Consider the following 26,500-nt stretch of genomic DNA (forward strand, 5'->3'; position numbering starts at 1 on the left):
AGCCTCGCAAATTAAATTCCTTCAATCTGTTGGTAACTGTATAAAGAGCGCAATTTTAACAAGATTTCACTGTTGTTGGATTAAGGGAGCCTTTTCAAATCTGATTCTGATGCTGCAGATCTTGATAGCATTGCCATCCCTGTAATAAGAAACTCTGGGATAACCAGATTTAAGGGCATCACAAATACTGCCGGTGTTTTGGTGCTGTTGCACAGTCATTCTTACCGTTTTCTCATTACATTTCAATCTGCGGCGAATTTCTCGATTGAGTAAACCAGAAAGCTGGAGCTTAATGAGCTCCTGACGATAACTAACAGAAGGTCGAGGCATACGAATTAAATCTTACATTGTATAATCTGGAATAACAGCAATTACCATTAGAGATACTTTTGTTCCTAAAAGGTGGATATTTTAAGTTGGTTTTAAGCTCATTTGTTGCTGAGGAGTTTCTTTTTGCCTTCTCGATTTAAAAGTTATTTTTTAAATTGACGTGAACACTAAGCTACTTCAATTAAAGTCCAATACGAACAAGTAAAATTATAGAGGAATAAAAGGCGAATAAAATGATCTATAGGTTGTTTAAACAGTTACATTCGATTTAGCTTAAATTTGCGGGTTTTTTTTTTAAATAAAAGTGCGGGCTTTCTTTTTGGCACCGCTGCATATGCACAGATACACACAGACACAAACGCACATACACAAACACACACACACACACACATATATATAATATATATACATACACACAGACAATATATATATACACACATATACATACACACAGATATATATATACATACACACAGATATATATACATATATACAGACACACACACACATATATGTATATATAATATATATATTAGAGAGAAAGAGAGAGAGAGAGAGAGAAAGAGAGAGGGTGGAATGATAAAATTATTGCCCTAGAAATAACGACATGATTCCATTGCTGTTTGATGAAAACTGTTTTGTTTTGTTTTCGTCGTAGACCATCTATTAGTTGGGCAGTTGTGTATAAATTCCAAGAGCGATAAGAGTCTTCTATCTTGTTTGAAAGTGACAGAATGTTCAACGAATGAGATCGAAGAGGCGCCGCTGTACAACTCATGCTAACTACCGATCCAAGGTATGACAACAGGACCATTGCCCACACCTTCAACATGCAAATCCGAATTACAGGGGTGTGAATAGATGTCAGGTTTACTACATAATCCAGTAACCTGAATTGATTTTTCGATAAAAGTTTTAAAATAAACTGTAGTATTGTTTTCTTTAGGGCGACACTTTTATCGTTCCACCTTTGTGTATATATATATATATATATATATATATATATATATATATATATATATATATATATATATATACGTCATAATTACGTTGACACACCCATTAAGTAAGATTGACCCTGGTTTATACCGGATACGTGACTTTATGGGAATAGCAGGCGTTGTATGTAGGAGGACAATCAACACCTCCTTTCCTCCTGAGCATGGCTAACGGAATAAGTGCATATGATGACCACTAATTAAATAAAAGATGCGAGAGCTCAACAGTGAAAAAGAAAGTTGAAAGTTATATCGACCGAAAATTTGTGAGAAAAATAGTCAACATGATCCAAATTATCAATCCTTATCTTAAATTATGTAATTAAAATGATTTCAGTTTCAGCATGAATTTTAAATTTATACTTTTCTTATGAAATTTAAAATGAAATACGTGTATTTATTCCCAAACCTGCCAATCTCATCGAAGAAGACAAAGTGCAATGGCGTATCTTTCTGTATGTAACATACGTATTTAATTTGCCTTCGAGTTGGAGTATAAAATGTGCAAAGCATGCAAGAAACAATTAAATAATAAGTGAACTAGAAACGGATGTAATTACATAAAGCTCAGTTGAGTAATTAAAGTGATACGGGTTGAAGCAATTTGGTTTAAAAATTCTAACAAAAACGCGGCTTTAATAAACGCTGTACTTGCAATAACCCTTTTCCCTGAGTGGCTTCCAGGCTTGATAAGTGGTGATCACTGTGTAAAAAAAAAAAAAAAAAAAAAAAAAACGATGAATGTCGCCTAGCGTATGCTAGCGAAGAGAGATATGTCCTAAGACGGTGTTTAATCTATAATCTTTTTTTATATTAAAATATACACACACTGAAGTTTCAGTAGTGTTCTAGCTAGGCAGACTCAAGTATCGATATGTCAGATGTATTCCTATACAGGTTTTATGAGAAAATTCCGATTGACTTTATTGCACAAATACTTCTTAAGATGTATATCTATGTACCTATATATATATATATATATATATATATATATATATATATATATATATATATATAACTACTTAATTTACTCACATGAAATTAATATACGAAAGTATAGATTTATGCGTAAACTTTAAGTATTTACTTCAAAAGTGCTCAATACGTAGGTAGAGCTACCTAGATTCCTAGAGTGGATGAAACGCGGAATATTCAGTGTAGCTTAATCGCCATATATATTTTATAAAGTACTATATATATATATATATATATATATATATATATATATTAGTATATACTTAAAAGTTGATGTGTGTGTGTGTGTGTGTGTGTGTGTGTGTGTGTGTGTGTGTGTGTGCGTGTGTAAAAAGAAAGAGTAATCTTAATGTTTTCGAAAACCTCGATGAACATAAAAACAATTTCGGTTTTCAAGTTTCTTTACACACACACACATTATATATATATATATATATATATATATATATATATATATATATATATATATATATATATATATATTATTCCATTTTCACGCAAACAAAGGACAGTGCCACTTTGATATAGGGGGCTACTATCGGGACCATAAACTGCAGGAATACCATGTAGGAAGTTGAGCAGCAAGATGTCTGTTCACATTGCACTTGACATGTCAGTACAGTTGGCAAAATAGAAACTCGGAAGGGTGTTCCACAGTCAATCAGTTCTGGAGAAAGAAATGATTAGAGTAGAAGGCATTTTTACATCTAGGGATCTCTACTACGTAGGGTGGGATTTTGCTGATTGTCAAGTATTTATGCCAAGGGTATTTAGATCGAGTAAATACAAGAGCTTGTAGTTCGAAGCATCCATCATTAAAATACTTGTAGAACAAGCGGAGGGATACAAGATTACGTCGATTAGACCGAGGCTGTGGCTTAAATGGCAGTTCAGGACCTATCAGGTTGGCGACTCTCTTTTGAACCCTGTCCAGGAGCGAGAATCTAGTAGCAGATGCACCAACCTAAATGCGACAACAATACTCTATACATGGGCGAATAGTGGTCTTGTAGAGGTACAGATACTTTCAAGCGTAAGTAACTTTCTAGCATGGTAAAGAGAGCCCATCTTCCTCGCAGTGCTCCTGGGCAGTGATCTCGATGTATCTGTTCCAACTCATGTTTTCTGTGGATGTTAAACCGATGAGTTTGAAAGAAGTACTCTTGCGTAATGTATTTTTAGCCATAGCTATTAGTGGTTTAGAAAGTTTCTTGTAATTAATGAAGGAAATAAGCTTAGTCTTGACAGCATTGCATGTGACCATCCATTTTTGTCCTTATTCCACGACAGATTGCAGGTCTTTCTCTAGTGTTTCTGCTATTTCCTTAGATATGTGTTCATTCCTTCTCCTCTCTTGCCTGTTATAGAGCACGGTGTAATCAGCAAATGTACCCATCTCAGAGACAATTTTACCAGGGAGGTTATTTTTGAATATTAGGAATAGTAAAGGTCCAAGGATAGCCCCCTGAGGTGCATCCGCATTTACATCATATTGTTTGGATGTATCACCGTCGAGGACAACCTGGATTCTTCTCTTATTTAAGAACGATATAATTATGTTAAGTATTCGTCCAGTGATACCGTATTATCTGAATTTCCTGAGAGGACCAACGTGCCAACCCCTAGCAAAAGCCTTAGATATATCTGCGGCTACCGTTCTATCCTCCCCTGCTTTGTCCAGTGTATGATATATGCAGAATATATATTGAGAATACAGTTAAGATATTTGCTGTAGAAAGGGCTTGCTTAAAACCATATTGTTCGCCGTTCAGAAGTTTAGCAGCTGACAGGTAAGGGACTAGAGCTTGGTTTATTATGGACTCGTATATTTTGATGAAAACCGGGAGGCGGTTAATGGGGCAATACTTTAATGGTCAGTTCTTTCGCCTGAATTTTTGTAAACTGGTACCACAGAAACAGTTTTCCAGTAGTCAGGAACGCAATATTCCTTAAGGAATTTGTTGTCAAGTTTTGAGAGGACCGGAACAACCTCAGTGAAGCATTTTTTTTAAATAGCACAGCCGGGATGAGATCGGGTCCACATGCTTTTGAGATGCTTTTAGGTGCTTAGGTTTTTATGATATAATGCCCATGAGAAGAGGTGATTTTCAGATCATCTAGTGTGGCGTCTGTCAGCAAAGAAAAGTCGGGGAGAGAGCTGTGTGCTGTATGGGGTTTGAGAGAAACCTGGTAAACAACCTCCTGATTTTTGGATAGTAGGGGAAATTGTTGATAATAAATTATTAATTATACTATAGTAGAATTTCCAGAAATCACGGGTTTCTAATTTCTGTGCTTCGATGCATTTTCTGGTGGGTTCATATATATATATATATATATATATATATATATATATATATATATATATATATGAGAGAGATACTGTATAAGAATGGCACTGAGGATGATTATGTATATGCATACACACACACACACACATATATGTATATACATATATATATGCATGTAAACACACACATATACATATAAATATACATATTTATGCATATACATATATATACATATAAATATACATATAAATACACAAATAAACATATATACATATAAATATACATACATATACATACAAATATATATGCATATACATAGATGTATACATCTACACATATATACATATACATATACACACACATGTATACATATACACACACAAACCGTTTAGATTTTCGATTATCGGTAAGTATCGGGGGGATTCTGAGACAAAACTTAACTAAAGTCACTTCCAGACTTATGCACTAAAGTTCTGTAAATTTTAAAGAAAATCTGTTCAGCAGTTTCGGAGTCTATAAGGAACGAACTTATACACACAGGGAAAGTTGCATATATATATTTATATATATATATATATATAAATATATATATATATATATATATATATATATATATATATATATATATATATAAACTGTTCGGGAGAGCAAACAGAATTAGTATTAGATGGATAGATATATAGATGGATAGATAGATAGACAGATAGATAGATAGTAAAAGAAATTAAAATTAATGTATCAGCGCTTTATCTGTGAAAAGTGCTTTAAAACTTTTACAGTAATGAGGATAAAAATATATTAAATGTCAGATGAAAATCTTTAAAAAATATATATTTTTCTCGCTTTTTCTACACATGTAAAATCTTCACACACCCACGTGTGGTATAAAGAAATGGATAAAATCTTCGATGACGAAGCTAAAATTAATATGAAAAATATCCACACGAAACTTGTACGTCTTAACACCCACATAAAATTGGTTGACTTTTTTTCTTTCCCGCCACGATACACGGTCTTCGTACGCCGCCTACACGTCTCGCAACTCCTTTAAGCCGGCTCCTTCTACTCTCATTCATTTATCGCTCCACCTCACTCCTATTCATACTTTTCCTACAATGTCTGTTTAATCGCACACACACACGCACACACCAACACACAAGGTGCGTGTGTTATATGACATATAATATATATCGCATATATCATACATTTATGATATACATCATATATATATATACACGATATATATATATGATATATATACGGTACATATATATATATATATACATTATATATATATGGTATATATATAGATATATACATTATATATATATGGTATATATATATATATATATACATTATATATATATGGTATATATATATACATTATATATATATGGTATATATATGGTATATATATATATATACATTATATATATATGGTATATATATATGGTATATACATATATACATTATATATATATGGTATATATATGGTATATATATACATTATATATATATGGTATATATATATATGGTATATATATATGGTATATATATGGTATATATATATACATTATATATATGCGGTATATATATACGGTATATATGGTATATATATGGTATATATATGGTATATATATATGGTATATATATACATTATATATATACATGGTATATATATATTGTATATATATATACATTATATATATACGGTATATATATATATATGGTATAGATATGGTATATATATACATTATATATATACATGGTATATATATGGTATATATATATACATTATATATATACGGTATATATATATATATATACGGTATTATATATACATTATATATATACGGTATATATATACATTATATATATATATACGGTATATATATATATGGTATATATATATATATACATTATATATATACGGTATATATATATATACACATTATATATATACGGTATATATATATACATTATATATATACGGTATATATATATACATTATATATATACGGTATATATATATACACATTATATATATACGGTATATATATATACACATTATATATATACGGTATATATATATACACATTATATATATACGGTATATATATATACACATTATATATATATATATACGGTATATATATATGGTATATATATACATTATATATATACGGTATATATATATATATATACACGGTATATATATATATATGGTATATATATACGGTATATATATATATATACGGTATATATATACGGTATATATATACGGTATATATATATACGGTATATATATACGGTATATATATATACGGTATATATATATATATATACATATATATATGGTATATATCTATATATACGGTATATATATATATGGTATATATATACGGTATATATATATATATGTATATATATATACGGTATATATATAACTACTTAATTTACTCACATGAAATTAATATACGAAAGTATAGATTCATGTGTAAACTTTAAGTATTTACTTCAAAAGTGCTCAATACGTAGGTAGAGCTAGTTAGTAATTTATAAAATATATATGGCGATTAAGCTACACTGAATATTCCGCGTTTCATCTACTCTATGACTCTTCAGGCTTATGCGCGAGTCCTAGAGTGGATTAAACGCGGAATATTCAGTGTAGCTTAATCGCCATATATATATTTTATAAATTACTATATATATATATATATATATATATATATATATATATATATATATATATATAATATATGTATATATAATATACATATATGACATATATATATATGATATATATATAATATATAGATTTATATAATTTATATATATTTCATATTCGATATATATATATATATATATATATATATATATATATATATATATATATATGGAGGATATTATGATATATATGATATATACGCATATACAATATATAGTTTTTATGATTTATATATATAATATATATGTATATATATATATAATTATTTTATATATATATATGTGTGTGTGTGTGTGTGTGTGTGTGTGTGTGTGTGTGTGTGTGTGTGTGTGTGCAACTGTTTCGTCTATTTGGTGAAATAGACGAAACAGTTGCACATTTAGGTCACTACATCTGAGCTCTGAAGAAGTATAAACGGCCGAAACCACTACTCTCAAGCAGCCAAGCAACTAAACTTAACAACCAATTTATTAACATTTATTATTGATAGCGTGTATTTGTTAGTGAGCGAGTGGATGTGCGTGTGTATGTGTGAGTGTAAAAGAAAGTCGCCATACGGCCAGACCGATGTCAGTAGATGACTACATTTAGTACCAACACGTGGATCGAGCTCTTTAGTAAGGTAATGCACTACTGCCACAGCATATGAGTAGATATATGTAATAGAATATTACATTTTCTCAGTAGTCGAAAATATATATGAATATTAGAAACGTAATATAATAGATTGTTGGTCAAGTCACTGAGATTCAAATCCAAGCGAGAGCCATCTTGTCGCGTCCATTCCTATGAAACAACAACCCTTAATCAGCCGTACAACAGGTGTGGCTGGATATATATATATATATATATATATATATATATATATATATATATATATATATATATAACTACTTCATTTACTCACAAATTTAATATACGAAAGTATAGATTTATGCGTAAACTTTAAGTATTTACTTCAAAAGTGCTCAATACGTAGGTAGAGCTAGTTAGTAATTTATAAAATATATATGGCGATTAGGCTACACTGAATATTCTGCGTTTCATAAGCCTGACGAATCCTACGGTGGATGAAACGCAGAATATTCAGTGTAGCTTAATCGCCACATATATTTTATAAATTACTATATATATATATATATATATATATATATATATATATATATATATATATATATATATATAATACTTTTATGTCCGCAATAATTATGAATAAATAATACTTAAAAAATAAATAAATAAAATAAAATAAAAAAGTAATACGTCCTAAAAATTGTGGACGAAAAAAGTAAATAAAAGGCAAACAACGCCTTTCCTATAATAAACGCTCAGGAAGCGAAAAAGAAAGAAATTAGTACGGAATCTCTAATAAAGAAATAAATAAATAAAATTCAACAATATGTATGTATGTGCGTATATATATATATATATATATATATATATATATATATATATATATATATATATATATATATATATATATATATATATACTAGCATTTCAACCCGGGTGTTTCGAGGTGTGGGTTGAGCAAAGAAAAAAAAAAATAAAGATGTAGTAGGAAGGCAGGCGCGGGCCCGTACCACGAAGGAGGAAAAGAACGGGAAAAACCTGACGTCTTTGCTGTGAGGACCACCGCCACACCGGAAGTGACGTAGGTTTAAATTAAGGCTAGACAATCGAAAAGAGGGGTTGACTTTCGAAAATATCGTTGAAAAATGCGACCCCACCCTGTAGATATGTGCCCAGTTGAGAGTGAAGAAATTAATGTTTTTAGCCTATTTTTCGGTATTTGTCGTTTGAAGGTTCGAGATCAAAAACGATACTGATCTTGTGAAAAATTCGTCGCCTCTGTCGACAGTTTTAGGCAGACATACAAACATACACACATACATTTATGTATTGGTAGCTCAAATTTTCGACCCAACCCGATTAAAAAGATTGCCCTATCTCTGAATACCCTTTATGTAAAATTTCAAATGTTTAGACCAGGAATTTTCTGAGTAATTTGGTACAGACCGCAGAGGTAATTTTATTAAACTTTGACCCATATTTTACCCCCCTTAACAGTTATTGCTTTGGGCTCAAATCAAGTTATTATGTTAGATCCATATCCAAGGAATCTATATCTAAATTTTCAAGTGTTTAGACCCGAAATTGGCGGAAGAGTTTGGTAGAGTTCTCAGAGGTCAAATCGTTGAACCCCTTAAAAGCCAAATTTCTGGCCGAAAACTGATTACAAAGATTTTCCCAAATGTCACTACCGTGTATATTAAATTTCGAGTCTGTAGACTGAAAATTGACAAAGTTATTGTGTAGGAAAATGCACACACACACACACACACACACACCTTCACTTTTATAGATACATTAGCATTTCAGCCCGGCGTTGCTAGGGTGTTTGGAGGTGTATGTTGAGCAAAAAAAAAAAAAAAAAGTGGTAGTAGGAAGACAAGCTCGGACCTGTACGGTGAAGGAGGAAAAGAACGGGGAAAACATGACCGAGAATGACGTAGGTTTAAATTAAGGCTAGACAATCGAAAAGAAGAGATAACTTTTGAAAATATCGGCGATAAAAGCGACCCCTCCCTGTAGAAAAGTGGCCAGTTGAGAGTGAAGGAATTAATGTTTTTAGCCAATTTTTTGTCTGCATGGTCGAGCTTCAAACGATACTGATCTTGTGAAAATCCGTCGCCTCTGTTGAAGGTTTTAGGCAGACATGCAAACATATATACATGAATTTATATATTGATAGCTCAAATTTTCGACTCAAACCGATTAAAAAGATTGCCCTATCTCTGAATACCCTTTATATAAAATTTACAATGTTTAGACCAGAAATTGCCTGAGTAATTTGGTAGAGACCGCAGAGGTCAATTTTTTTAAAATTTGACCCCTATTATGACCCCTTAACATTTATTGTTTGAGGCTCAAATCAAGTTATCAAATTTGATCCATATCCAAGGAATCTATATCTAAACTTTAAATTCTTTATATTAAAATTGTCGGAGGAGTTTGATAGAGTTCTCAAAGGTCAAATCGTTGAACTTTGACCCCTTAATATCCAAATTTCTGGCCGAAAACGGATTAAAAAGATTTTCCCAAATCTCAATACCCTGTATATCAAATTTCGAGACTGTGACTCTAAATTGACAAAGTTATTGCGTAGGAAAATCTACACAGACAGATTCATATATATATATATATATATATATATATATATATATATATATATATATATATATATATATATATATATTGGTAATATATCAGTTATATGAAGGATAAAATAAAATTTCAGAACTATTTTTAAACTTTTATATCGCCTTACAAAACTTTGAATCTAGATATATTACTAAACGTCATCTCTAGAATGCTTATTCCAATTTTCATCGAAATCCATTCAATTGTTTCGTGTCCACGGTTTGATGTGCAAGATTAAGGGGTCTTAAGATGGAATTGAAATCAATGGAATTGTGTTTAGTTGTTGTCTAATAACTATAAATAAAATATGTTGCATTTCATGTTTGAGTTTTGCCGAAAAAACGCACCCTAGAGCTCCTTTGAAATATTTCAGAGAAATTTAGACTTGGGAAATAGTTATTGATTTCGAATACCTCCTGTTATACATACACAAAATTTTATATATGATAAATTTCTCCCAACGTTTAAATATATATATATATATATATACACGCGCACACACACACACACACACATATATATATATATATATATATATATATATATACACGTATTCACATAATGTTTCACAAATATATATTACACACACACACACACACATATATATAAACATTGATGGCTACATATGTGCATACATGTTTCTGTAATCGCCCACGTTGGGGGATTACGTCTTCAGGCCAAGAAACATGTATGCACATATGTAGCCATCAATGTTTGTATAAATAAATTTAATATACCTGCTCTGTTCACTCATTGAGCACTCTTTGGTAGACACATGTTGTTTCATTTGAAGTACTTCTAGGAAACTAAACTCTACTGGCTATATATATATATATATATATATATATATATATATATATATATATATATATATATATAAATCGCTTTTAATAATAACGGATAATGTCTTATAGTGATTTTTTTAATTGAAACAGTAATTTTACTGTAGCGGCAAATAGTATTTTTTTTTTAAATTGAATAAAATAAAAAAATGTATATATATATATATATATATATATATATATATATATATATATATATATATATATATATATATTCTCAAAATTAATATTATTATTTCAATTTTCACGAATGGTTCTTTGCTCCTTTGCATAAAACTTAATGACCTTATGTAGCGCCCACACTATATTCTCTTACGTCTTGCCGAGGTTTTAAAATTTATAATGATACGTTAATGAGTTTAGAAGTAAATCCTATAATAAAATATATACATAAGCCCAACTTTGTATAAATAGATATGTGTCTGCGTTTTAACAACCTACAGTCCTCGTTTACTACAGTCTTTGCTCCCGCAACTTTCATCGAAAAGTTATCTGTCTCTTTCTGCTTGCGCCTGCCCCCGCCCCATTTCTCTATAAATACGTGATCATTCATTCATTCATTCATTACGCACTCATTCTTTCGTTCATTCATAGATTTGCTTAGCACTTTCATTCATTAAAAAAAAATAATAATAACTATCTTCATCTTCCTCTTTCTTCTTTTCTCTCTAGCATCCCAAAGGGATAACGCGGTTATTTGTTTCTCTTGTGCTCGACTCCAACTAAAAAGCACGTTGCGGTGATTCCCCAGCTTCTGCTTCGCCGTATCTTTCTACCCCCCCCCTGTCTCTCTCTCTATGTATGTATCTATCTATCTCTAGCTCTCTCTTCTTTTAATGCATACCGCTCTTGTGTTCATATGTATCAACAATATAACGATACAACCAGACAGAAATACCCCCTCTTTTATTTTCAATAGAAAAATATTAACCAAAGCAACAAAAACAAAAACAAAAATTCTTAATATTACAAAACACTTTTCACCACATATACTAGTCTTCACTACAACTGTGCTGCGATCTCCGTCCGACAGCTTGTCTCTACGGCTTGACCGTTATATCATCCAGGTGGAACTTTATTTGTTTATTTGTTTTTTGGGGGTTTTTTTTCTGTTAAAAAACTAAAACAAAACAAAAACAACAACAACAAAAAAAAGACGTTTGTTTGCCCAGTAAAATAAACAGTACGTATTGAATTTTCCGCGCGTTCAAATATTTAATATCCGGGTTTGTTTTTTTGTTTTGTTTTGTTTCTAACAGAGATTTGGTTTTTATTTTTAATCTCTCCCCCCCCCCGATTTTTTTTTTAATTATCAACAAATCTGTTTAATTCGATGTGGATATATAATGCCTCTCTTAATTGCGATTCTAACCGTAGAATCAATGAGGACCAAACTATGTACAACCTGACCACAACGCGACTACTACTATTATTATCGCTATAACTTTTACTACCAAATTCTACATTCCTTCTTTTTTTGTTCTTTTTTTCTTCGCAATTGAAGATTGATAACTATGTTTCTCCAAGCAATATTGTTGCCTTTCATTACATGGCCTTTATAAAGAGACCGATAGGGTGGCACATCCCACCCAGAACTACCACAAAACTCGGAGTTTTTTGGGGGGTTTTTCTTCTTTTTTTCGGAGTTTTCCAGGATTAAGTTTTGCCAGTCCAGTCTACCCTGCAATGTTACCCATAGCTGGAGGGGAGGAACAGATGCATTCATACATCCCGCAAGGGAATTGATGATTGTTACGTGGTTTTTCGTTGTACCACTAAAAAAAAAAAAAAAAAAAAAAAAAAAAAAAAAAAAAAAAAAAAAAATTTCGCCGTCATCGTTTTATTTATTTATTTATTCTTTGAAACTTAAGATTTTAAAAAAATATATTTTTTATCGGTCGCATTTGGTTGGTGATTCTTATCAAAGATTAGAAAAGCAACAACAACACAAACAAAAAAATCCAAAAAAACAAAACGGAAATAAACGGATTATTATTTTTTTTTTTTTTTTTTCAATGCGCTTTACTTATATTTTAGCAAAATATTATTTGTTACTGGAAAAACAGTCTTAAAAATTTAATATTTTTTCTTAAAACGATTTAAATATTATTTTGATAGCAATTGTATTGCTATAAAAGTATTATTTTTAGAGTTGGTATTATTAACATTATTGTTATTAGTAGTAGCCGTGCCAAAGTTTTCACGCCAGCTGTGTTTGGCGTTTTTACCTTAAATGAAAGCAAACTGCTCTGTCTTTTATATTATAAGTTTTATCATTTATAGTTTTCACGGAAACAGTAGATGTTGCTTTCTGTTTAGGAATAAGTGACACCAAACCTCCTTAACACACATTCAATAATGTGTTATTTTAACGTAATCCAAAGCTGTAACATATACACGACACGCAGACATGTATATCTAACGAGCTAAGCCAAGCGTCCCACAATAGAGGGCGACACAAAGGCTCCCTTTTTCATTAGCTGCTAAACCGAGAATAGGATTACTCCACTGGTCCATCACCTAATCCCACTGAATGTTTAACAAGAGGTCATAAAACAATAAAAATGCCGAATATATCAAAGAGATTACTAGGAATACAGATTTTTTTTTCCCAAAAGAATAAAATTGCACTCCAGAAGATATTTTATTAAACTTATTAAATTCAATAATTTCATTTATTTTGTTCCTTGGAAACTTACCGAAATTAAATGTGTAGCAAATAAGAATGAAATAAATACATCTAATCGACGTTTAAATAGATACACATATTTTATAGTGATATATATATAACTATTATTACTACTTTAATGAAACATTTATCGGTTCTTTTGAAATGTGCGCGAAAAAATGCAAAATGTAAGGTTAAAAAAAGTTTAGTGATTTTTTTTTTTTTAACGAATACAAACCTTTCTTAAAATTAAATGAACGCGGATTTGATATAAGAGGAATTATATACACTTCGACGAAAAGAAGAATGACAAGAAAAAAAACACACACAAAAAAAAATAGCCGAACTCTAAGTGCGAAGAAAACGAAAGGGAAAATATACATTTTTTCTTCCAACGAAACAAAACATTTTGACGCTCCATGTTTACACACGTGATTCAAAAAAAAAAAAAAAAAAGTGAGTACAAACTGTTTTCTTTTCTTTTCATCCAATCATTTTCCTTTGCTTGCTGGATCGTCCGTAGTTTTTTTTTTTTTTTTTTCTTCGTCGCTTGCTTTCTTCCAACTTTCTCGCTTTATTCGTTTGCTTCAACACGATACCAAAGTAGACACAAGTCGGATTTTAATGTATTTTTCTTCGGGTTAAATCCACACATCCCCCCTAAAAAGGAACAATCTCTCCTAGGGGTAAAACAAAGTGTGTAGTCATGTTGGAACAACCTCACGAATGAATAAATGAAGCATAACGAGAGAAAAAAAGTAATTCCTGGGAGGATGGCCGCATGAGATACTACAAATTGTTCAGGCATTTCTTTCCTTTTTTTTTTTTTTGTACTCATCATGCACTTATGATTCGTGCTGAAATAATAACGTTATTATTTAAAAAGCCATTCTTAACATAGGGAGGGGGAGTGTATTTTGTACCTATTCTGTACTTTACCTATACCTTACAATTGAAAAAAAAAAAACATAAAACCTTAATTAAACTTGGAAATACGATTTAAAATATAGCGCGGGTCAGTAAGTGAATTAGCACCCTTTTTTTTTCTTTTTTTTTTTTTTTTTTTTTTTGTAGTGAAACACATACTCAAATCCAAAATTCGTTTATTAATTTTAAAAAAAAAGTACATTCTTTTCCAGATTATTCTCTATCGGCAATAAATATTCACTTTATAAATCAATTTTTGGATAGATTGTCTTAGTATATAGAATGAAAAATGCAAAGCGGAAAATACATATTCGACGATATCTTCAGCGTCCTCTAAAAATTACAATTTCATTTTATTTTTTCAATCTATTGTTTAGATACTGCTTGAACCGTACGTTGTCCTAGTAGTTTACGTTGCGCGTGTTTTGTGCTAACTCTGTTAAATTTTTAAAGTGGATTTTAGTTTGCTATACAGGTTGAATTTTTGTACTTCTGCACTTATGTTACCGAGCAGAAATAATAACGGATACGGTCTTATAACTCATACTGTCTTTAACAAACTAGTCTTTTTTTGCACTTAACAGTTTAATTTAAAAAACAAAATATCGCGAAACTTGAATTTAACTTGAAAATACTATTTTTAAAAATAGTACGGTAACATAAGTGCATATGCGCCGATTTTTAAAAATATGTATTTACAGCCGGCTCATAGATACTTCATTAATATAGGTGATAATCACATTGATAAAACAGATCACCGAAGTTAGGCAATGTTGAGTCTGGTTAATAGCAGATGAGTGAGAATTTGGGTATACCAGGAGCTGAATGTAGGAAGACCCAGACACCTTCTTGCAAGAACTGCAAGACCTTAACCTGATATTATTGCAACTGGAGACAGCTTGTTAATTTAATATTCTCATGACACTTCCTCCTTTGGGAGAAAACAGTTCAACCCTCCTACGGTGATTTCCATGTCTTAAATAGTTTATTTAGATTATTTAAAAAAAAAATTATCAGGTTGCTACATCGATACAAGATCAATCCTTAGCTTATAAATATAATGTTTCGAAAAAAGCACTTTTGTTTTATTTTAGAGGACTTTGATTCGCGGTACATATGCAACATACGGATCGCGCTGTTTCGAAAAAAAGATTGTAAATATGATTATTTTTGCTAACGTATATCGGACAATAACGTGGGGGGAGGGGCTGTTTATATTTATTTGCTTCCCCACGACAGCAAATTAGACACAATGTCGTTTTTTAATGTGGAGAGAGGGGGAGAAGGGGACCACCAGCTCTCCGGGGGGGGGGCTGGTAGTGACAATTGGTATAAAGGGTTTCCCCTACATTGACCAAAACTGATTGCTACAAGAGAGCAATGGTCTGATATGTGGGGTTGCCTCCACATTACTTTGATTTCAATATCTGCAGAACAGATACTACACTTTGAGATATTAAATCTTTTATTCAGGCTAAAAAGTTAAACTTAAACAAAAAACTTAGGTACAAGGCCAACTCCAAAGGGAGGAAGTGGGGGCCGTTGGTCATCCTTGTCACTCCAGAACTAAACAAAAGTTTCTGTTAGCTAATATATTCTTCCACCATAATACCGCATTCACCCTTTCGTACTGGGGTACGTCCTACTTAGCGCGCAATTGTTTAAAACATTTTTTATTAACGTATAAAAACAAAAAAGATACTAGACTTTGATCTTGTGCTCCCGGGCCTAAAAAGCATGGAGACTTTGTATTAAACTAATAAAGAAACGATCAACGTCGCTTTCAAAAAATTAAAGTATTTTTTCTATTTTTGTTAGTTCTTAACAATTAATAACAAAGAGATCTTGTTTGTTTATTACGTTTTATTTTTATTAACAACAAAACTTGTAGGGTATGTCGTATACATCTGTTTATTTTATGGTTTGATTTTCTTTAGTCTTTTTCTACATTTATTTTACTCTCCAGAGTAGATATAAAACCTCCTCCACGGGCAACCATCATCACCTTTCTTCTTAACCAAATACAGTAGAACTCAGGGATACAACAATAAAAATTAGGAATAAAATATAGTACAGTATATAATACACATGTATATAATCAAATAATATTATAAATAACACCGTAAAGCGAGGCAAGTGCCGTTAGCAGAGGCCGGAGAAACATCGTATTCTACATCGTAACCTGAAAAAAAAACGTATCCTAGAACCACCGTATACCGGGGTTCTACTGTATATAATAGGCTCTTTTTTCTGATAACCGGTGCAGCATTTTGTAGTTCTGCACGTCTGTACTGAATAAAGTTTTAAAAAGAAAAACACACATACCTCCTAAAAAAATAAAAGTGCTAGTGCACTTATTGATCCGCGCTACTTTTTAAATCGTATTTCCAAGTTTAATTAAGGTTTTATGTTTTTTTTTATTCAATTGTAATGTTAAAGTAAAGAATATGTACAAAACACCCTGCCCTCCCCATGTTAAGAATGGCTTTTTTAAATAATAACGTTATTATTTCAGCACGGATCAATAAGTGCACTATTACCAAAATAAATAATACACTTCACATTTCTACAAACAATTATTTTTACAAAATCACTTGTCACTCAGCACTTTTACATTCTACTGAAGGTTGAAGGTTCAATTCTCAGTGTGGGTGACCTAAAAATGCACTTGTGAATAATTTAGGACTTCTATCCAGTCATACTACCCCTGTGAATGTTTCCGTTCGAAATTCTGTCCAAATTTCCGAGTTCGACAGAAACATTCCCGAGTTCGACAAGATACACCTGAAGAAGGTCGGAGGTGATATCGACCGAAACGTTCTGAAAAGTACACCTAAGATGAGGACAGTAGTCCGAAGAATTCAAATAATACATATAACCAATCATCATCTAAAAAATTCAGAAACGTAATAAAAAAAATATCCGTACACACATTTGTTTTCTTACTTTTATAATTAAAGATGATTATTTTTGTGTTTGTTGATTCTAAAACTTTCCCAAATAATTGTTCTACTTTCTTCCAACGATATTGTCCTTGTTCCAACGTCCACGAATGGCCAGAGATTTTATAAATATGTCTTCAAAAGTTATACTTATCGACACATATTAGACACATAAGAGAATACTAGAAAAGCTGTTCAGTATTGATTTCAGACGATTTATAGGACTTTTGTGCTCTTTGGTGGTCATTAGCGCAGAAATTAACAACGGTGCTTATGCGGATCTTGAATTCGATCCAGCGACTTCACTACCCCTGCTTAAAACAATTACTCCAAACAGAAATCTTGTATAACGAAAAAAAAAAAAAATATTCGTTTCCGTATTAGGATCTCCTGACTCACTTGTATAATTAAATAGAATATGGTTCACTTTCCGATTACTCAAGTAACAGCGTTTTCTTTTTTTCTTTTTTTTTTTTTGTAATTTTTCAATCGTCTATTATATCCGCTTCGATTATCTACAAGGAATCTTTTTTTTTTTTTTTTTCGCCAACCTAATTCTTGGCCTTCGGGCCGGGATCAAAGTGTAGTATCTGTTCCGGCAGATACTGCACTTAAGATAATTTGTACCAGTCAATGGAGGGGAAACCCTCTATACTGGGACAATTATTATTTTTGGTAACCAGAGTGACCCCTTTTAGGGGAGCTGGTTTTTACCTCACATTAAAAACGGCCTTGTGCCTAATTTGCTCAGTGGGGGAGCAAATAAATACCATCTGTTCCGGCAGATACTGCAAGCAAAGACCAGATGTGGGGGCAACCCCACATACCTGACCTTTAACCAGCTCCCATTTCCCACCTCTCGGGAGCTGGTCCCCTTTTTCCCTTCCCCCTCCCTTCACTCCTCACATTAAAAATTGGCCTTGTGCCTAATTTGCTCGGTGGGGGAGCAAATAAATACCATCTGTTCCGGCAGATACTGCAAGCTATGACTAGCTATGACTAGCAAAGACCAGATGTGGGGGCAACCCCACATGTCTGACCTTTAACCAGCTCCCATTTCCCACCTCTCGGGAGCTGGTCCCCTTTTTCCCTTCCCCCTCCCTTCACTCCTCACATTAAAAATCGGCCTTGTGCCTAATTTGCTCGGTGGGGGAGCAAATAAACACCATCTACAAGGAATCTTTTTTAGCCGAAATAGATTTTTTGAGGAGGGGGGGTCTCTTTTGCTACTTAGGATCAGTGATAAAGATAAAAGAATACATTTATGGGAATGGCTTTGGCCTAGTTAGTGATAATGTTATAGAATTTGGGAGGCAGAGGGGGGGGGAGAAAAAACTGTATGGATATAAGAGCGATTATTGCTTAATCGCGTTGACGCACCGGTTCTCATTAGATCACGAAAGTACAGCGACATGGAACCTGGCTTTTACCAGATGGGTGATCATTTGGGAATGCTTTGTGTTCTATGACATCTTACCATAAGAGGGATATATGTTTTACAAATGATTCACTATCTATCAAGGACCGAAGGCTACTCGAGATTAAGGGAAAATCAGTGGCAGGTGGTTAGTGAGACAACAGGGTAGTAACCGGTACTGATTGAGTTAGGTATAATTCGATTATTTGAAGGAAAAACAAAACAATAACTTGTTATGCGTTTAAGGACCGATTGTGAGTTTGATAAACTTCTTGTATCGCAGAAAAATCAGCATAGCTCGCGTACGGATAATAGCACAGCACGTATTACCTGTTCGAACTTTTTTTTACCAATATTTTTTAAATTAGTTACTTTTTGATGGTATTTATTTGGCAACTGTCCAAGCTAGCGGAATTTGATACACGCCCATTTTAATGTAGAGGCATCATTCTACATCCAGGATTATTAAAAAAAAATAAATAAATAAATAAAACCTACCATCTCTCCAACATCTTCAATTGGAAGATAACAGAGGAAACCAGTAGAGTAAATATCGAGAACAAATCTTATATATAAAGGGCTGTATGCCTGTCTGTCTTCCTGCCTGTCCTTCTGTCTCCATATTTTCAAACTCTATCTCTCCCGAAACTAAAAGTCGCCGAGCGATGCTAGGGGCTTCAAATGATTGGATTTTTTTTATGGACCGTTCTTTTATGGGTCTTTAGCCGGTTAAAATAATTTTAAGGGGTCAAAAATGTGTCAAAATTGAAAAAAAAAAAAAGCGTTATTCATTTTGTACATTCATGTTTATATTTAATTTTTAATCAGTTCATATGCTGTCACGTTGGCACAGTGGTAACGTCACCAGCTTTGAATACGACAGTTTTGCTTCCGGTTTCGATTCTAGTTGATGGCACCCACATACTTTTTTTTTACTTTTGAAATCACGACTTTATAATAATATATACGAAATCTGGACAATTTAAAATGTCATATTTAAGCGTATTTTACGGTCGGGCAAAGTCGGGCGCTTCCCCACCCACGCTAATTTAACATATACATTGCTTACGTTGTTTTTATTTCGAATTTGCATCCGTATCATGTATTGTCATATTCATGTTTCGGACACCAATTTTCATAGAAATGTACTTTTATCAGAGTTCATTCATAAAGTGCAGAAATCTTTATTCAAATCCCCAAGCATGGAAATTTTGGTGCTAATGCAGAGAGTGATCCGCGCTATTTTTTAAATCGTATTTCCACGTTTAATTCAAGTTTTTTGATGTGCTTTTTTTTTATTCAATTGGAAGTTTAAAGTAGAATAGGTACAAAACACCTTCTCATCCCTATGTTAAGAATGGCTTTTTAAATAATAACGTTATTATTTCAGCACGGATCACTCTCTGTCGAAATTTTATTCTCTAATGAGTAGGACTATGACAAGAGCATATTCTTTTTATTGTTTTGACTCTCGGGTATATATCCGACGCAGTTAGACACAATTAATCAATTAAGAACCACACCACTCTATCTAATAACATAAGATATTAACGGATATATACTCGAGAGTCAAAATAATGAAAATAATATTCTCTTGGCATAGCCCGACTTATGAGTCGCCACTTATGACTCGATACTATTATAGCTTATAGGGAAGTAGTTTCGTTCTAGTTCAACGTTTCATTTTTTATTTTCAAATATTTCTTATTTATTTATGCAGAACCCGGAGCGTGTGGGATAAATACCAGTACTATTATTTAGAAAGCACATCTTAACATACGAAGAAGCGATCGCTTTATTGACTATTCTATACTTTCACCTAACAATTTAATAACCAGAAGATACCGTAACACTTGAATTGAACTTAAAAATTCTATCTAAAAATAGCACGCTCTGTATTTTGCACAAATACCCTCTTTAATCTTAGTATCTTGACCAGAACCGATAACTATGATTTGAAGAAGGACTATGTTGTAGTTTACAAGGAAGCAGTCTCGTTCCATCGAGTTCTACGCATGGTGATGTGTTCTAATTCAGTTCTTTTCACTAGTTACTGAATTAACTCCCACGTAAAATTCAGTTTAGAAAATTCTTTGGAGCAAAGCTTTTACCCATACAACCTGTTACTTTCTTAGTTATATTAGCAGGGTTAACTTGAAAATGTTATAAATGATCAATCACAGCAGAACCTATCGTTTCTCATTGATTTTCATACTTATATAATCTGCAATGTCCTACAATACTTCTCCATATGTCATGTAAGTATTGCTCGTTACATTTTTGGTGCTCAGAAGATAAACCGTTCTCTTCTTTTTAGATAGGATTTTCAAATTAAATTCAATTTTTACGGTATCATTTGTTTATTAAATTGTTAGGTGAAAGTACAGAACAGTCGCCAAACGGCGGCATGATCTATGTGTTAAGAATTTTTTTTTTGTTTTTTTTTAAAGCACCGTTATTATTTCATCATGGTCCGTATTCTGTATAAGTACTATATTTGTGGCCATTTTTCTTTTAATCGACGTTGGACGAAACGTTTTGGGATTTAGATAAAATATTTGAATGTGGGTGACTATTGTGTATTACTAGTTTTTATTGTGAATGCTATCCAAGAAGATCACGCATTGCATCGGACGAGACGTTTTAATAACATCCAAGATAAGTAGGTCCTGGATATGACCTAAAACTATATCCGATGGTGAGGGCCCCAGCTTGCAGGCCTTAGGGAGTGTGGAGCCACCCTTTAATTGCCATTGCTGCCAGGTCCACTCTGACCCGGAGTGGTAGCACCTATTAAGGTCCCAACTATGGGTTAAATAGATTACGACTTAAAAAACAAATATATTATATTAAAAAAATCGTTCTTCAAAATCACCAGATTCGGCATTAAATAACCGGAAAAGGGTTGATATGCCGTAAAACAAAACAACCAAACCAAACCAAATCAAGATAAGTAGAGTAGCCTGAATAATCAAATAACATAATTTGGGATAAATAAGAATAGTAAGAATTTAAACCAATAAAAAGAAACAACAGATTTTAGATTTTGTTTTTAAAGAAACGCGAATATTATATGAAAAAAAAACAAACTTTAACGATATTTTGCGGAAACATTATTCTATTTTAATTACAAACAAAAAAAATGTAATGCTAAATACAAAGAAAAAAAATTACATCCAAGAGGCACTTCTGCAGAATCTATACAGAACTAGAAAAATACTCGTCTCAGGACAGGTAAAATTACTTGCGTTTTTTTTTTTTTTTTTTGGAAATCGACCCAGACAAAGCATGAAGCCACTTAATGCAAAGAGGTAAAAAGATTAGCGGACGATAAGTGTTATATGTATTAATTCCGGCCCAGAAAACAGCAATTCTTTCCCCTGTTGTAAAAAACATCTAAACAATAAAATAATGGAAGCTAGTATAAAGAGGCCGCCGAAAGTAAACCTTAAATCTATTTCTACCCTCCTTAAATTCCACGAGTCTGACAGTTTCGCATCACTTTTATTGATTCTTACGAGAATTTAAATCAGAATATAATATTACTAAGCATGATGTCTTGAATGCTTATTCCGATTTCTTGAATGCTTAATCCGATTTTGCCCAAAATCGATTACTTGATTCTAAAAAATGTTTAAACTTTAAGACTTTATACTTAAGGATCCTAATTCTAAATTGAAAGTCATTGAATCTAAGTTCAGTGTCTAATAACTATGAATCAAGTTTAATAAAACTATGAAATGTTTGAATTTCTGGTACTTGTACAGTTTAGTCAAGACATTAAAAAATGAAAATATCGAAAAAAAGTTTAAATTGTATGTATCCGTTATGGAACGAAGTTCTCTGAAAAGAATTTCACTTAATTTCATCAAGTATCTTTTTTTTTTTTTTTTTTTTTTTACAGCGAAAAAACAATTTGTTATGATACCGAGCAAAATCTTCGATTTTTAGGAAGAAAAGCTAGTATTAGAGATGAGGAGGGGTGTCAGCGCTTTAAATGGAGTTATCTCCCTTTGGCATTTCTAAAATTCAAACAATTTTTTTTTTTAAATCCAAGATGTCCGCTTTCTACGCGTTCTCATAAAAACGTGTTTTTCCGCTGTAAAAAAAAAACAAAAAACTACTTGATGAAATTAAGTGAAATTTTTTTTTTCGGAGAACTTCGTTCTATAACGGATACATACAATTTAATGTTTTTTCGATATTTTCATATTTTAATGTCTTGACTAAACTGTACAAGTACCGAGAATTTTTTTAATAAGAAGTTGTGTTCAAATTATGCTCGTTAGAACCATTTAAAATATTTTAACAAAATAACATTTGAGAAAAAATAATTAACTGATATATAATATTTATCATTAAAATATCAAACAAACAAAAGGTCTGATGTTTTTCCTTTTAACCTTCTTTGCGTTAAAATAAATTCAAGTAAACATAGCCTGCGTTACCTCTCTTACGCCTAGCAGATGTGTTCGAAAATTCGTAATAATCGGTGATTCGTTCAGAAATGAATGCTATTTATACAAATGTATAAACATACATGAGTTTATATAGATTGCTCGTTTTTATATTTAATTATTATTTTTTATTGATATTTATAGAATTTACTGTTTAATAATATCTAAGAATTGTAACATTTAGTCACGTTAATAAATTTCCTCAAATGAAAGTAGAAGTTACGAATACCATATTGTGCAAATCTTTTCTCTGCTGTAAACCAAGTATTCAAAACTATTGAAACGCGTGGTGCCTAAATCGATGTACAATACTTGTCATTAATTTCGTATGTGTAAGACATTCCTGATTATAATCGAACACTACCAAATATACGTTTCTTTGTATTTGTCTTTTCGCTGTAGTATAGTGCACCACATTATAATATATACGTTCCTAAACTTTTGGAGTTAATAGATTACATTTCCGGGTTAGTTATCTCGTTTTTATTGTGTTTCTTCCAGAACCAACCCAAGTACTCTAATAGGCTTCGGTTTTGTTTCCATCCTTTCGTATGATTTCAAAATGTCTTTATGTTCTTAAATTGCGGATTAGGATAACGAAACACTCTGTTAAATAATTGCTAAATTATTAAATATCCCTTTTAATAATATGCTATATGATAGCAATCGCGATGCCCCCCGTCCAGTCTCGAAAGACAAAGGATACCTCCTGTAGGGGAAGTTGCGCGTGTACTTACGAGGCAAGGGCTGCGCAATATACACCACGCCTTTCTTGAATCAGCACTGTTTGGGTCCAGTGGCAAAGAAAAGTCCAGGATGACTGGAAACAAAGCCGAGATAAGCGGAGGGCACATACAGCACCTGGAAGTCTTAAATAGTCACCCATTTAGTACTGAGCAGGTTCAACGTTGCTTAACTTCGGTGATCCAGCGGGAACCGGTGTATGCCAACGTGGTTATGCCGTACATCATGCTATATGATATCTCATGCTGTCACAGAACTGGAGAAGGGGGTCTACATTCGTTACCGCTTAGACGGCTCCTTCTTCGACATACATCCACTCATAGTGAGGCAGCTTATCTCAATGTTCCATAAGAATCTTTCACTTAGTGATACAAGCACTAAGTAAAAGATTGTTTCAGCAATCTGCCTCATCATCACAGCAAAGACAAGGAGTCTGCAAACTCTCCTCCAAGAGGTTCTGTTTGCTTAAGTCTGCACACTAGTGGTCAACGCAGAACAAGACCTATAGCGGATGCTGGGCCGCTTCCCTGAAGCATCATAGCTCAGGGAAATGCCCTTTTTAATTCGTGTTGAAAATAATATAAAATCGAAAACTAGCAGAACCTGTGTACCGGCCTTGCCTGGTAGAAAACTAGCACAAACCAGAAAAAATTCGGCAAAGGCCCCTCTCATCGTTAACAAATTAAACTATGATTACCAGGTGCATTATCGTATATGAGTCACGTAAAATACTGACTGTGGATAAACTGCTAGAAACTCTGTAATGCAGAGAAATATTTATTGAAAGCTTGCAAGCTGAAAAAGAAATGGATGATTTCTAAGATATGTATCAGAGTATGTAATGTTTAAAAGAATAAATGAAAGTAAGTATATCGACGTAATTATTTCAAAAGAACATTCGAGAACAGATGAAAAACTTATTAAAAACCTACACACGAATATTAAGAAAAAATTTATATGTAAAAAAAGTAAAAATAAGAATATATTCTCTTATTTATAAAATGAACGAATGAATAGTATTGATTGTATTACTTGAAGGAAAATATGCAATGCCGAATAATATAATCTATATATCTATAAAAGTGATAATCAGTTTGTTTTTGTTTGAGGACATTTTTCAACCTTACATACTCAACGAATTTTTTATCTACAATTTGAAATTTGATACAAAGGGTATTCAGACATGTGGAAATCTTTTTAATTAGATTTCATTCCGGAGAAAAAAAAAAGCTATTTAGGGGTTAAAATTTAAAACTTTGTACGTGGGGGTCATCAGATTTTTATTTGTTTGTCAACTGTTTTACGAATGCGCATTCGTGAATCGTTCAGATGAAATATTCCTTATGTTAAGAATAATTAGGTTTCAAAACACTTTTTAAAGATAGTGTCAAGCTGGCCTAATGGTTATCGTACTTGATTTACTGTCTTTAGATTTTGGTTTCGATCTCAGCTCGAGTATTTCTTCTGTTTTTTTACTTACCAGAGTGAACTGTTTAGAAAAACAAACATAATACTCGTATGCACATGTCTCAGTTTCTGTATGGATTAAAATATAATATGCGTATTTTACGACCGGGCAACGCCGGGCGGCCTGCTAATATGTACTAAAGTAAACAATGATGTGACCGAAAAAGAATTAATTTTTAAGAATCAATAATAACTAATCATTATAATGAATAATTATTTATCAACTACAGAAAAATCTGTAAAACTTACAAATAATAAAAAAATATAGGTGTCAGAAGTAGACATTATCGATACTTGTATCGAACTAGGGGGGGGTAGCCGGCGTTACCTGGGTGTGAAGAGTTAATGTAGTAAGGAACCTCGGAGGGGAATCAAAACAGCAGTAGGCAGCACGGATGGAGAGAGGGGTTAAAAGAGTGGTAGTAGGAAGACATGCTCGAACCCGTAACCCGAAGGATGAAAAGAAGGTAAAAGAAAACTAACGTCTTAGCTGATGAGTCCATAATG

At 32.2% G+C, this 26,500-nt stretch overlaps 1 protein-coding gene across 2 annotated transcripts in view; it reads left to right on the top strand.

Annotated features, from left to right (window-relative positions):
- Positions 1-11,956: 11,956 nt before the first annotated feature.
- The window catches only part of LOC145246707 (neuropeptide S receptor-like), a 481,356-nt gene continuing 466,812 nt past the window's right edge, over positions 11,957-26,500 (top strand). For both annotated transcript variants that reach the window (XM_080108438.1, XM_080108439.1), the window contains exon 1: positions 11,957-14,495. The gene's annotated coding sequence lies outside the window, so the exon portion shown is untranslated. The remainder of the gene's footprint in view (positions 14,496-26,500) is intronic.

The sequence above is a fragment of the Euprymna scolopes genome, chromosome 24 (genome assembly GCF_053919585.1).
Source record: "Euprymna scolopes isolate OS-2025 chromosome 24, ASM5391958v1, whole genome shotgun sequence".
Taxonomy (NCBI): Eukaryota; Metazoa; Mollusca; class Cephalopoda; order Sepiida; family Sepiolidae; genus Euprymna; species Euprymna scolopes.